The sequence below is a fragment of the Chlorocebus sabaeus genome, chromosome 9 (assembly GCF_047675955.1).
Source record: "Chlorocebus sabaeus isolate Y175 chromosome 9, mChlSab1.0.hap1, whole genome shotgun sequence".
NCBI lineage: Eukaryota > Metazoa > Chordata > Mammalia > Primates > Cercopithecidae > Chlorocebus > Chlorocebus sabaeus.
Window position 1 is genome coordinate 28775382 of NC_132912.1, and position 13309 is coordinate 28788690.

Below are 13309 nucleotides of genomic sequence, written 5' to 3' on the forward strand. Positions count from 1 at the left end.
CTCTCAGAAGACCTCAGCTTCTATTCACTTTGTCACAAATTGATTAATTATTGAGCTGAAGGATATATTAGAAAAGGGTCAATAGCAATACTTCTAACGTCCAATCTGTACTTAGGCTTGGCATTCAATTGATGTTATCAAAACCTGTGCTAGCTCCAAGGAAGAGAGAACACTGTTTTCTGATTTAGTTGCTTCCTGAAAGGAGCTGAGAGCTGTAAAATGCAGGCAAGATTGGACTTTTCAGTAATGCTTATATATTGACTTGCAAAAACAGTATTAGAACATTTTTTTAAATGCACATATTATCTCCTTAGGGTAAGGGAAAAGGTTTTATCCTTTTATTTTTGCATCTCCCCTTTGAGTGAACATGGTTCTTTTTTCTTTAACTTACAACTTTACAAGGTATTTGGAGAGATATAAGGGAGAGAGAGTTTCTGTTTCTTATCTCTTTAAGCAATACCCTCTTGTATACCAAATAATATCTTCCTGTGGTTAATGATATGAGAAACAGAACACTTCTCCAGAAACCTTTTCACATCCCAGATTCAGAGTTCCTGTGCCCAGAATCTGATCTAACGTATTTTACTACTTAGGTAAATCCTTAATCTCAAGAGCGACAAGAGTGAAGTCTTTTTATGTTTGTGTGTTAGAGATGGGCCTCCTTCTGTCGCCTAGGCTGGAGTGCAGTGGTGTGATTACAGCTCACTGCAGCCTCAACCTCCTGAGCCCAAGTAGCCCTTCTGCCTCAGCTTTCTGAGTTGCGACTACAGCCATGAACCACTGCATCCAGTTCAGGTTTTTGCTTGTTTGTTGTTTTTCTTAAAAAACACTAGTGATTCTATTTTGATTCTGGCAACTTTCATAAGGTCCAGGGACAAAATAAATGTGTTGTCTCCTGGGAGGAGATGGATTTATAAGCCCATGGGCACCATTAAGAAGCCGTGTGCCCTGGAAGCACCAAGGAATGTTGCTTGCTCCACCTTCCCAGGTGCTCAAGGCAAACCCCTGGGTCATCATTGACTCTTCTTTTGCTCTCACAGGGCACATCCAATCTATAAGGAAGTTAACTTGGCTCAGGTAGTTTAAAAATCTATCTGAATGTAGGGGCCAGGCACGGTGGCTCATACTTGGAGTCCCAACAACTCAGGAGGTTGAGGCAGGAGGATTGCTTGAGCCCAGGAGCTCGAGGCTGCAGTGAGCTATGATCATGCCTCTGCACTGCAGCCTGGGCAACTGAGCAAGGCTCAGGCTGGTCTTTAACTCCTGGCCTTTAGTGATCCTCTTGCCTTGTCCTCCCAAAGTGTTGGGATTATAGGCATGGGCCACTGAGCCGTGCCTAAAACTTTTATTCAGTGACTTGGAAGAATGTTCTGGTGGACAGGAAAACCCTGGATGGAGAGAAGGTTGAGGCATTTGAGAGGTCAGAGAGAAGCAAGGTATCCAAGGACAATGGAATTGGCTGGTTGTTGCTCAATTGCATTGAGGCTCTACAGTAAGATAATGAAAAGCTGTAGGCAGGTAAGGAGCAATTGAAAGCCAAGTGTGAAGGCCTGAGGGCCTCCAGGAAAGAAGCCCATATTCACTCACTTCAGTGTAGAAAAAGCAGAAGACCAAACTATGGATTTAATAGGCTTGCCTAGCTTCAAAGATGATTATCATTACGCAAAGATCAGAGGACTGGTTGGGAAAACATGGAGCTCTTGTGCACGGAATGGGGACATTTGGGTGGATGCCTCCAAATATTTTGAGTTCTCAAACTCTTCTAAGCCCTCGGAGCCTGCAGCGGTGGCTCACCCTTCCCTGTTATGATCTGGAACTCCCACCACAGAGTTCCGTTTCCATGGGCCAAGAGGGTTTCTCAGGATCCTCAACTTCTTGCCTGCTTGCCAGACCAATCACTAGAGGTAAGTCACAACATCACCAAGCCAAGAATATTATGGCAACATTGATGAGCTAGAAGGAGACTGTACCTCCCCCAAACTGTGAGTAATTAGCCCCCATGTACTAGAAGGAAGGAACTGGATTTCGAAGGTGCTTGATCAAGGAGCAGGATAAAGGCAAATAAAGGGACTTGAGGGCATTTTCTCAGGATGTGGGACTTAATGCTTGGCAAAGACCCTAGAGGATAGTGCAAACTTGCTGCTTGGGTGGTTCAACAAGCCTGGAGGCAGGTCCATGCTGAGTGGAACTGAAACAGATTTTTAAAGGCTCAGGGAAGTGAACATGCTGAAGAGGGTATATTATGGTGATCAGAAGACCCACCAGAGGATTATGAAGCACAAGGAGGTCTGGAGAACACAGCATTCACCAAGCCATTGGGAAATTAGCTGGAGGCTTTCCTCTGCAGGCCACAACTGGTGGTATGAAAGGCTGTTGTGGAGTTGAACCCACAGAGAGCAGTGATGATGGGGTGAAACAGATGGGAATCTTGTGAGGATACTTCTTAATACATCTAATTAAAAGAAAACCAACACAGGCCGGGCATGGTGGCTCCCATCTGTAATCCCAGCACTTTGGGAGGCCAAGGTGGGTGGATCACTTGAGGTCAGGAATTCAAGACTAGCCTGACCAACATGGTGAAACCCTGTCTCCACTAAAAATACAAAAATTAGCTGGGCGTGGTGGTGTACACCTGTGGTCCCAGCTACTTGGGAGGCTGAGGCAGGAGAATCACTTGAGCCAGGAAGGTAGAGGTTGCAGTGAGCTGAGATTGTGCCACTTCACTCCAGCTTGGGTGACAGAGTGAGATCCTGTATCAAAAAAAAAAAAAAAAAAAAAAAGCCAAGGATGCCCAGGAGGCTGAGGGTGTTTGCTCTATCAAACATTTGCAATCCCTTGTCTAGTACCTAGAACCTGAGGCAGTTTTCAGACCTGGAATCCCCCAATAGAAAGGGTGGCCACGTTCCTAGGATGAAGGACCCAGCAACACCACACGAAGCCTATGATGGTATCATTCCTTTTGTCCTTCCCCAAAGGACATTTATTCAAGTCACTCTACTCTGGGAAAAAACTCCCAGATGTTTTGAAGATGGATGCCCTGTAGGGATGGATGGAGGTAGGCATTGAGGTGTGCAATGACTCAGATCTTCACTGGAGAAAGGACTTACCTGGCAGCTGCAAGGAGTGTGGGCAGCTGACAGCTTCTAGCTGCAGTACCTGGAGGATCTGCTTCAGCTTTTGAACCAAGACTACACTTTTTCTAGGCAGCTCCCAGCCAATACCGGCACCATGGCGGTACCAAGGCTGCGTCTGTCCAACACAGGAATCCTCTTTGCTCCAGAGCTTCCCATCATGTTGGTCAAATCCATGCCCAACCCACCAAAATCTGAGACTCTCTCTTGTCTATCTTGTTTTCTACCCTTTTTCCTTTTGTAAGTGTCAAATCTGCATCGTGATCTGAAGGCTTTCCATGCTTGGGCAATCTTCATATTTCCTCTTACGCTTTTTACAAACATTACCCCCTAACCCCAAATCTCTTGCACTTCTAACTCAACCTCATTGTCTGCTTTCCTGAGGATGCAACTGACATGATGCTCTGGTCTGCTCAGTTGTAGTCTGTTTAGCCACAGATAAGGCAGTCGGGTACAGTAAATGGCTTTGCAGAGGCTCGCTAACACATGGAAATGTTTATACCCATTTAAAAAGTTGATTCACAAAGTAGTACCAGATTTTCTTATTACAGTATTTTAATGCAGGGGCTCGTACAGTTAAAATATTCTGGAAGTTAAGTAGGAAAACTACATTGAAGATAAATCTACGTTAATTACAGATGCAAAATTTTTGTTTTAAATGTAAGCATCTACCCTACTCCCTTCGACCAGAGTTAGGCTGGGGTTCTGTGAATTGCACACAGACGTTTCTTGCTTGTTATAGAATTTGCTTTTCGTATTTTGGAAGCATCTAAATTGTGGGCAACAAAACCAAACTGGTCTCACATTTAGATTAAGCACCTTCAATGGCTGAGCCACTTCCTCTTGAATGTTTGATAGTCACCCAAAATTGAGGACAGTGGTGGATACACTTTTCGCCTTCTGTTTCAACACTCTCTTGCCTTTCTTATTTTCTAGTGCTATTTGTGGCACCGCAATCATATATGTTTACTAGGTTTAGACAACAACGCCATCTTGGCTGACACTTAAAAAAAAATATTTGAGATCCTTGACAACAGCTCAATTCCTCAGACTTAGGAAGAGGTCACATGGCTTCTCACAACGGCTAAGACAAGGATGGGAGTGGGGAAGTCTTTCCGTTTCTTCATCTAGGCACTTAGTAAACAAAACCAGTTCCTCAAAATAGCTTTTATACAAAGAACATAATCTTTTACCTAAGAATCTTTATTTGGGTTTCCATCATCCAGTCTTTTCCTTTTTTCTCTTTTAAAGCTCGAAGCCCATGGACTTTGAGATTTGTTGCATCTTTATCCACAAATCTCCTCCCTTTAATAACCAGTCTTCTTAGAACTTAGATTCCAGCCAAGCCAACACCTTCAACATCTTCTTCGGATGTTGACTATTACTAGACCGTTTTCCAGCCATTCTCATTTTATCAATATCTCCTTCAATCTCGAGATTCCTTCTTAAGAACCATTTCCTTCTAAAGGTCTATTCTAACTGCCTCCAAATGATTTCTTCTTCTTCATCATTATCTTAATCCTTCCTTAGCCATGAGCTTGTTTGTACAAGTGTAAAGATAAATGGTGACTGGCAGAATGCCTGTGCTTGAAAGATACAACGGGCTTATTTGCCAATTTCTTCTGTCTTATAGAACTGTGGTTACACTACTCCGCCTTCATTACAATCACAAATGTGTGAGAAAGAAGCAGAGGCCAAGCATGCCTGTAATCTTGGCATTTTGGGAGGCTGAGGTGGGAGGATTCCTTGAGCCCAGGAGTTTGAGACCAGTCTGGGCAAATGGTGAAACCCTGTCTCTACAAAAAATACTAAAAATTAGCCTGGCATGGTGGTGCATGCCTGTGGTCCCAGCTACTCAGGAGGCTGAAGTGGGAGGATCACCTGAGCCCAGGAGGTAGAGGCTTCAGTGAGTCCTCATTGCATTGCTGCATCCCAGCCTGGGTGACAGCTAAACCTCGACTCAAAAAAAAAAAAAAAAAAAAAGAGTAAAGGAGAAATCACCATCTGAAATCTGAGGATTGAGGGACTAATTTGGCTACTTTGTAATTGTTTTATTATTATTATTATTATTATTATTATTATTATTATTTTGGGATGGAGTCTCGCTCTGTCCCCTAGGCTGGAGTACAGTGGTGCGATCTAGGCTCACTGCAACCTCCACCTCCCGGGTTCAAACGATTCTCCTGCCTCAGCCTCCCGAGTAGCTGGGACTACAGGTGCCCGCCACTACGCCTGGCTAATTGTTTTTTTTTTTTTTTTTTTTTTTTTTTTTTGAGGCGGAGTCTTGCTCTGTCGCCCAGGCTGGAGTGCAGTGGCACTATCTCGGCTCACCACAAGCTCCACCTCCTGGGTTCACGCCATTCTCCTGCCTCAGCCTCCCGAGTAGCTGGGACTACAGGCGCCTGCCACCACGCCCGGCTAATTTTTTTGTATTTTTAGTAGAGATGGGGTTTCACCATATTAGCCAGGATGGTCTCGATCTCCTGACCTCGTGATCCACCCATCTCGGCCTCCCAAAGTGCTGGGATTACAGGCTTGAGCCACCGTGCCCGGCCGCCTGGCTAATTTTTTGTATTTTTAGTAGAGACAGGGTTTCACTGTGTTAGCCAGGATGGTCTTGATCTCCTGACCTCGTGATCTGTCCACCTCGGCCTCCCAAAGTGCTAGGATTACAGGAGTGAACCACTGCTCCCCACCTGTCATTTTTATAAGTTGTTTGCTGTCAGAGCTAAGGATTTTACTTGAGTTAACAAATAACTATGCTCTAAGTAACAAAAATGCTTAGCCAAAGTCGTGCCAATAGTTTTCCTGGGATTAGCTGGTTCCCCCTTGAGTTAGAACATATCTATGAGAACACATAGGAGGACATCTCTCAAAATGTAACTGGCACCAAGCTATTTATGTATACCTGTTTGCTTGTCATCCATTGAGCCAGACATCTGACATCTTTGTTGCCTTTTTGTTTCTAGGTCTTGGTACTGTTGACATTTGATAAATGTTTATTTCTTGATTTTAATTCGTAGCCTTTGTTTCATTTAATACTTCAGTTCTTCATGCCAGAATTATCTGGAAGGCAACTGGAAGTTTAACAGAGATAAAGGAAATCGAGATCACAGTACATTCCTCATAGTTCTAACATCTGCATTTCGGGAACAGAAGGCAAACGTTTTAAATGTTTTGCCGATTGCAGTTAAACAAAATGATCAACTACTCATCATGATACAGTTCAGGGATGTATGTCTGCAATTCACACATTTCATCTCCTAGCTTGTTCTTCTTTCAATAAAGAGGTCACAATGGGAGTGACTTTTAGGCTAAGTAAGAAACGGTTACCTTTGCCTTTGTGTCTCTTGTAATAATTGTTGCATTGGGTACGGATTACATGTGATATGTGCGTTGTGATCCGCTTCAGAACAGGAGAGGACATGTGTTGGTCTTCCCCAGGATCACCTCTGTGAACCACTTAAAACTCTAGTAGACACAGCACTGGAGAGTGTCCCCCAGAGAACTGTTTTAACTGGCCATCTGCCTCCTCACCCTCTAGATTATGGACCTGTGTTTTGCAGCTTTTAGGCTCCAGATCTTTTTTTTTTTTTCAGTCTCAACCCCTAAATCCTAACAAGGCTAAATAGTCTTTTGTTTCTTTAAGTGTGTAGAAGCTATTCCAAAGCTTTTTAGATTTCATTGACTAGTAAATTTCCAAAAGACACTTTTGAAGCCTTGCTTAAAGTTTTTAACATTTTTATTTTATCAGGTAAAAATAGTTCTTAAAAAGAGATTGTCAAAGATATATATATATATATATATATTTCTAGAAATATTTACTGTGGCAGATATTCCTCTCTCCTTCTTTTTTGGCAAAACTTCAATTTCATGTGGGAGTTTATCCCTCTCCCATATGAGTTAAAATTTAATCTTGACAAGTCGAAGCCTCTAAGTCAATATCCTTGAAAGCGATTGGCTTAAGGGGAGGCATGAGATCCTTTTCTGGACTGCTATCTACATGGGAAGGTCTGTTAGGGGTTTATGCTGGTCTGTTTCCATTTGTCCCGCTCCATCCAGAACTCATCTGTCTTTTTCTGCTTTGTGCCCCAGGAGGTTGACCTCTAAGTATTGCGCTGTGAAGTCTTCCTTGTCCTCTGGCATTCCACTGGATTTGGCTAATGGAGGCATTGCTAGGAGGGCAGAGTATTCATAATTCGACTTCAGACTCCCTTCCTCCTGGCTGCGATCCAGACAGTAGCCACATTCCTGTAAGGCACAGCTCCCGTGTCGGGCAAGCTCTCTTCCTCAGCTACAGCTCTCTTTATGAAGGGTGGAAACTTCCTTTCTTCTTTCTCCTTCAGGACCAGAAGCAGGAGGACTCTCTGCTATAATCCTTGGCATTTCACCTTTCCTCCTTGGTTCTCTTAACTTTGCTTGCTTGCAGTCTTTAAACAACCCCTCCATTAAATTCACTTCTATTAAATTCTCTGAGAATGCAGGCTCTTCCCTGCTCAAACCTTGACTGATACAGGGGGGCTTCGAGGAATGGTTCTTGAAAAGACTCACAGAGGGGGAAGACACAGTCTCTCTTGTACTGGAGGTCATTGTGTCAGCAGGTGACCCTGGGACCTTGGAGGCAGCCATTTTGAACAAGGAAGGGATTTAGGTGAGAGAGACTAACATGCTGTGGATAGCAGAGTCAGAAAACGGAAGGGGAGTATGTCCTTGAGCCACTGTGCTTTTGAATGAATCAATTTTGGAGGTGTCCTGAAAGGGGACAGTGTGCTCGATGATCTAGTACACATTGCTGATGCTTTATGTCACTTTGAGCAGCAGTCTTGTGTTCTGTGAAGCTGAACAGTTTCTCTCTCACTCCCTTCTTGAGATGGGGTCTTGCTCTGCACTTAGGCTGGAGTGCAGTGGGGTGATCAAAGCTCACTGCAGCCTAATACTCCTGGGCTCAAGCGATCTTCCTACCTCAACCTCCCCAGTAGTTGGGACTACAGGCATGTACTGCCATACCCAGCTAATTAAAAAACAGTTTTGTGAAGAGGGATCTTACTATGTTGCCCAGACTGGTCTCAAATTCATGGTCTCAAGCAGTCTTCCTGCTTCTGCCTCCCAAAATATTGGAGTTGCAGGCATAAGCAACCATGGCCATCAGAAAGTTTTCTTGAGTCTGATAAAGCAAACCCACAGGGTGCAATTACAAAACAATGGGATCGTTGTGGGGGAAATGTACTTAAATAGAGTGCACGGAGATACATCTAAAGTGACTTGAACAATGAGAAGTTCAGTGAGAGATGAGCAGGTGGGAAAACTATCACTACTACTTCAGAAAGAAAGGGACATTTAAACTCCAAATATGCAGAAAGAAAATAAACTGAGAATAAATGGGAGGGCTAGAAAATTAAATGGAATATTAAGGACATTACTTTTATTTTTTCTCAGTGTTTGGTAAGCACTAGAGTGTGTGTGTGTGTGTGTAGTGTCTTTTTCCGTGGTTTATGGTTTAAAATAAATTTTTTGGTAGAAATTATACAAAGCACTCATTGCTGCATGCATATGTAACAGGGTGGCATTTAACCCAGTTTAGGCAATGGAGTAAAGTCAGTGAAGGCTGGTGCCGGGATCCTGTACCTGTAAGACTGAAGTGGTTTTCAGGGCCCCCGCTCCACTCCCACACGCCTTCACCAATTGCTGGTCTGGTCTCTGCCTCATCCTGCTCTGGGTTGCTCTGCTGTGGTCCTGGTCGTGGGCCCCGGCCTCCCTCCCGCCCTGGCCCTCCAGGCTGGCTTGCTCTGTGCTCTCCGACATGTGGTCCTGGGCCGGGGTTCCCCATCTCCTTCCTCCTTATCCTTCTACCTGGCATTGCACCTCTGTGATTCTCTAGAATACATTCTCTATCTTTGAACTACTATGGTGGTGATTTTAGTCTTGGTAAGCCCTTCCCCTTGAAAAAATAACATTAAAAAAAACACAATTTTCTCTAATATATTTTAGGATAATTTTAATTTAAAAAACCCCTGTATGGTATTCGTTTCTCATGGGCTGTAAATGCTGAGTGTGTTTTAGGCTTGCTCCCTCTCTGTGCTCCTTGTCTTACTCTGGCCCTTTTCTCTAGACCCTCCTCCAGCTTATGGCCCTCCTTTGCTTCTTCAGCTCTTTTTTTGATACAAGGTCTTGCTCTATCACATGAGCTGGAGTGCAGTGGTGCCATCATAGCTCACTGCAGCCTTGAACTCCTAGGCTCAGGTGATCCTCCCACCTCAGCCTCCTGACTAGCTGGGAACACAGACACGCACCACCGGGCCAGGCTAATTTTTAAATTTTTGCCAGAGGTAAAGTTTCACTATGTCGGCCAGGCTGGTCTCCAACTCTTGGCCTCAAATGATCCTTCCACCTCAGCTTCCCAAAGTGCTGAGGTGACAGGGGTGAGCCACTGCACCTGGCCCACTCACCTCTTTGAATCACTGTCTTCTCAATTCTGAATCCTTCTAAATTTTCCTCACAACACTCAGATTGAGAAGTGGGAAGAAGAAACAAGAAAATAAGAGGAGAAAGAGGGGCCCAAAACAATTACTTTCTAATGCAAGCAGAACAGAATCAAGGTGAAAGAAAAGATCTTTTGAGGCCTGGAGTTGAGTGAGCCCATGAGCCAAACCTTGGGGGGAAGGCAGGAGGCAGGATTTGTGATTTCTTCTTGGGTGAGCTATTTGCTTAAATGATGCTGGAATTGTAGGCCATAGATGCAAATTATAGAATCATTCCCTGACTTGCCCACTAGATTGGGCAAGTTGGGGAAAATAATCGATTTATACGTTGAAAATTAATTCTTTCCGTTGGATGATGGCGAAAGGGCCTAAGAAGATACTGAATAAATGCTTTCTGATGATGTGGGCGCAGCCAGGAGCCACTGCACTGATGTTTTGAGGCCTTTCCAGCTGTAGAGTTCAAGAGTTCTTAATTAGGAACACATGTTCTGAGAGTCCACACAGTCACATCTTGTCACCGTAAAGGAAGACATTAAAAGGTATGGCTCTAGAATGAAGAATGGCCTGGTGCAGTGGTTCATGCCTGTAATCCTAGCACTTTGGGAGGCTGAGGCGGGAGGATCACTTGAGTCCAGGAATTCGAGACCAGGCTGCGCAATAAAATGAGACCCCTGTCTTTACAAAAAGTAAAACAATTAGCCAGATATGATGGCGCATGCCTGTAGTCCCAGCTACATGGGAGGCTGAGGCAGGAGGATGGTTTGAGCCCAGGAGGTTGAGGCTGCAGTGAGCTGTGTTGGTGCCACTGCACTCTAACCTGGGCAACAGAGCAAGACCTTCTCTCAAAAACATAAAAATAATAATCAAAGGAAGAAACTTGCTCCTTGTGATGTATGGGGCAAGACGTTCTGACCTTTTCCTTTTTTCTTGGCTTTGGGACCTCAGGGGATTCCCTTAGCCTCTCTGGGCTACCAGCGTTGTGATCTGTAACACTGAGATGATTAATTCTGTTCTGCTCACCTCTCAGGGTCAGACAGGATCAAATGATACAGATGACAGCATGTTGTGACACATAGCCTTCCACACTAGTACCAGGTATCACTGAGGTTTTACTATGATGTGTGACCCAGTTGCACGGTCACCAGGTACTGTGAGTGCTACTGGCCAGCTCCCTGCTGCAGAGGAAGGCCACGGTAAACTGCAGTTCTACCCTGGGTAGCTTCACTTGGCTGTAAAAAAAAAATCACGTACCCAAGGTTGTGTGCCTAGACTGTGCTGAGAAGCCAGGGGAAAGAGAGAGATGTCTCAACCAGGGCATTTACAAACCGAAGCCTGGGAGTACCATCAGACTTACCAAAGGACCCTTAGGTTAATATATTTGCAAACATAGCCACCTGGCAGTTCAAAATGAAGTCACGTTTGTTTGAGAAAATTATAAATAAGTGTGTTTTTGATTCAAGTTCATCTTCTTGGCCCTTTCTCCTAAGTATTTCTGAAATCTGCCCACTTCTCTCCACCAATACCACCGCTTTATTCCAGGCCTGCCTCACCTCCCATGTGCTTCAAACTCTCAGCCTCCCACTTGGTCTCATTTGTTCCAATCTCTTTACCGCAGCACCCTACTGTCCACGCCCACTTCACATCATCTCTGCCTCTAGTCGGATCCTGTCACTTCCCTGCTTAGCATCTTCCAGTATTTCCCTGTTCCTCCTCCTTCCGTGCGGAACTCAGACTTCCAGCCTCCCCAGGGCTGGACTGGCTTGCTCCTGTGTGCTCATTGGGCATGCTCACCCACCTTCCGTCCTTGATCTCACCTGGTGTCCTCACATCACACTGCTTTGAAGAAGGAGAACTCTCTGATTCCCACTAAATCTTTTCATCAAAACTGCTGACTTGAGGCTTGGACAAGAAAGTGGAACAGGATATGGAAAAGAATTATCACAGACCCCCACTAGACAGCAACCATGTGTCTTTTTTTGTTTTCTTTTTCTCTCTGTCTTTGAGATGGAGCCTTGTTCTGTCACCTAGGCTGGAGTACAGTGGCATGATCTTGGCTCACTGCAACCTCCACCTGTCAGGTTCAAATGATTCTCAATTCTCGTGCCTCAGCCTCCTGAGTAGCTGGGACTACAGACACCTGCCATCACACCCACCTAATTTTTCTGTTTTTAGTAGATACAGGGTTTCGCTATTTTGGCCAGGCTGGTCTCAAACTCCTGACCTCAAGTGATCCACCTGCCGCGGCCTCCCAAAGTGCTGGGATTACAGGCATCAGCCACTGTGCCCGGCCCATCTCCTGCTACATCTATAATCATCTCCCTCCACTGTTTCCTCTTTCTGCCCTCCAGGTACAATTGTCATGCATCCCTCTCCTGTCCAAGGCCAACTCCTATGCTCACGCCTTGCACACGATCCCTGCACCATCTCAGGGACTTCCTCCTTTTATTATCTCCTCTATTGCCAACCTCATCAAGCTTCCCCTTTCTCCTGGATTATTCTCATCAGCATGCAAACATTCTGAATGTTTTTCCTTGATCCTTTAGAGGATGTTCAGCTATCCTTCCATTTGTCTGCTTTTTATGCCTAAAATTCATGGAAGAGTCAGCTGGGCATGCCATGTCACCACCTCACCTCTTCTCTATGCCTGTTGGGCTCCCGCTTCTGCTGCTTGATGGTGACTCCTGCCCAGGTGAGCAGTGACCTCCTCCTTGCCACACTCAGGGCTCAGTTTTCTTTTTTCTTTTCTTTTTTTTTTTTTTTTTTTTTTTTTTTTTGAGACAGAGTTTCACTCTGTTGCCCAAGCTGGAGCACAATGGCGTGATGTCGGCACACTGCAAGTTCCACCTTCTGAGTTCAAGTGATCCTTCTACCTCAGCCTCCCAAGTAGCTGGGATTACAGGCATGTGCCACCATGCCTGCTAATTTTTGTATTTTTAGTAGAGTTGGGGTTTTGCCATTTTGGCCAGGCTGGTCTCGAACTCCTGCCCTCAAGTCATCTGCCCGTCTTGGCCTCCCAAAGTGCTGGGATTACAGGCGTGAGCCACTGTGCCCGGCCTCAGCTTTCTGCCTTCATCTTGCTCCTTGCTCAAGGGCAGTCACCACCTCCCCTGGGTTTCTTTGTCTTTTCCAGTTCCGTTGCTGGCTCCTCCTTCCCTCCTAACACAGCTATATGACTGTGTTCCTGAGCCCTCCACTGCTCTTACCACATTCTCTGTGGGTGGTCCCAACTTGACCCACGGCTTTAAATAGCATTTATTTGCTGGTGATTCCTGAATTTATAGCCTCAGCTTAGACCACTGCTCCTCTGAACTTCAGACTTGTGTATCCAACTGCCCACTCTCCACTCCCATGTAGCAATTTCACAAGCATCCCAAAGTTAATATGTCCCAGAATGAACTCTTGATTCCTGCCACTTCAGTCTATTTCTCTCCTGTCTTCCCTGTCTCAATAAATCACTCCTTCATCCACCTGTGGCTCCATTCCGAAACCTGGATGGCCATTCGGAAATCTGGATGGCCTACGTGTCTCTTCCCCTATACTTATCTTCATAGCTGATTTGTCAGAAATTCCGGACTATTCTACCTCTAAAATACATCTTGAATCAGTCCGCCTGTTACCTCTTCTCTCACTATAGTCCAAGCCACCACTAATTTTTTCTTCTCCTTCTTCTTCTTCTTTTATTTTGGGGAGCAGGAGTGG

The 13309-nt window shown here is 44.9% G+C and overlaps 1 non-coding gene across 1 annotated transcript in view; it reads left to right on the forward strand.

Moving 5' to 3' along the window:
- LOC103238060 (uncharacterized) overlaps positions 1 to 13309 on the forward strand; it is a 36356-nt gene that overhangs the window by 335 nt on the left and 22712 nt on the right. The window contains exons 2-3 of the transcript XR_005235180.2: positions 651 to 795; positions 1768 to 1904. This is a non-coding gene — a transcript (uncharacterized protein). The remainder of the gene's footprint in view (positions 1 to 650; positions 796 to 1767; positions 1905 to 13309) is intronic.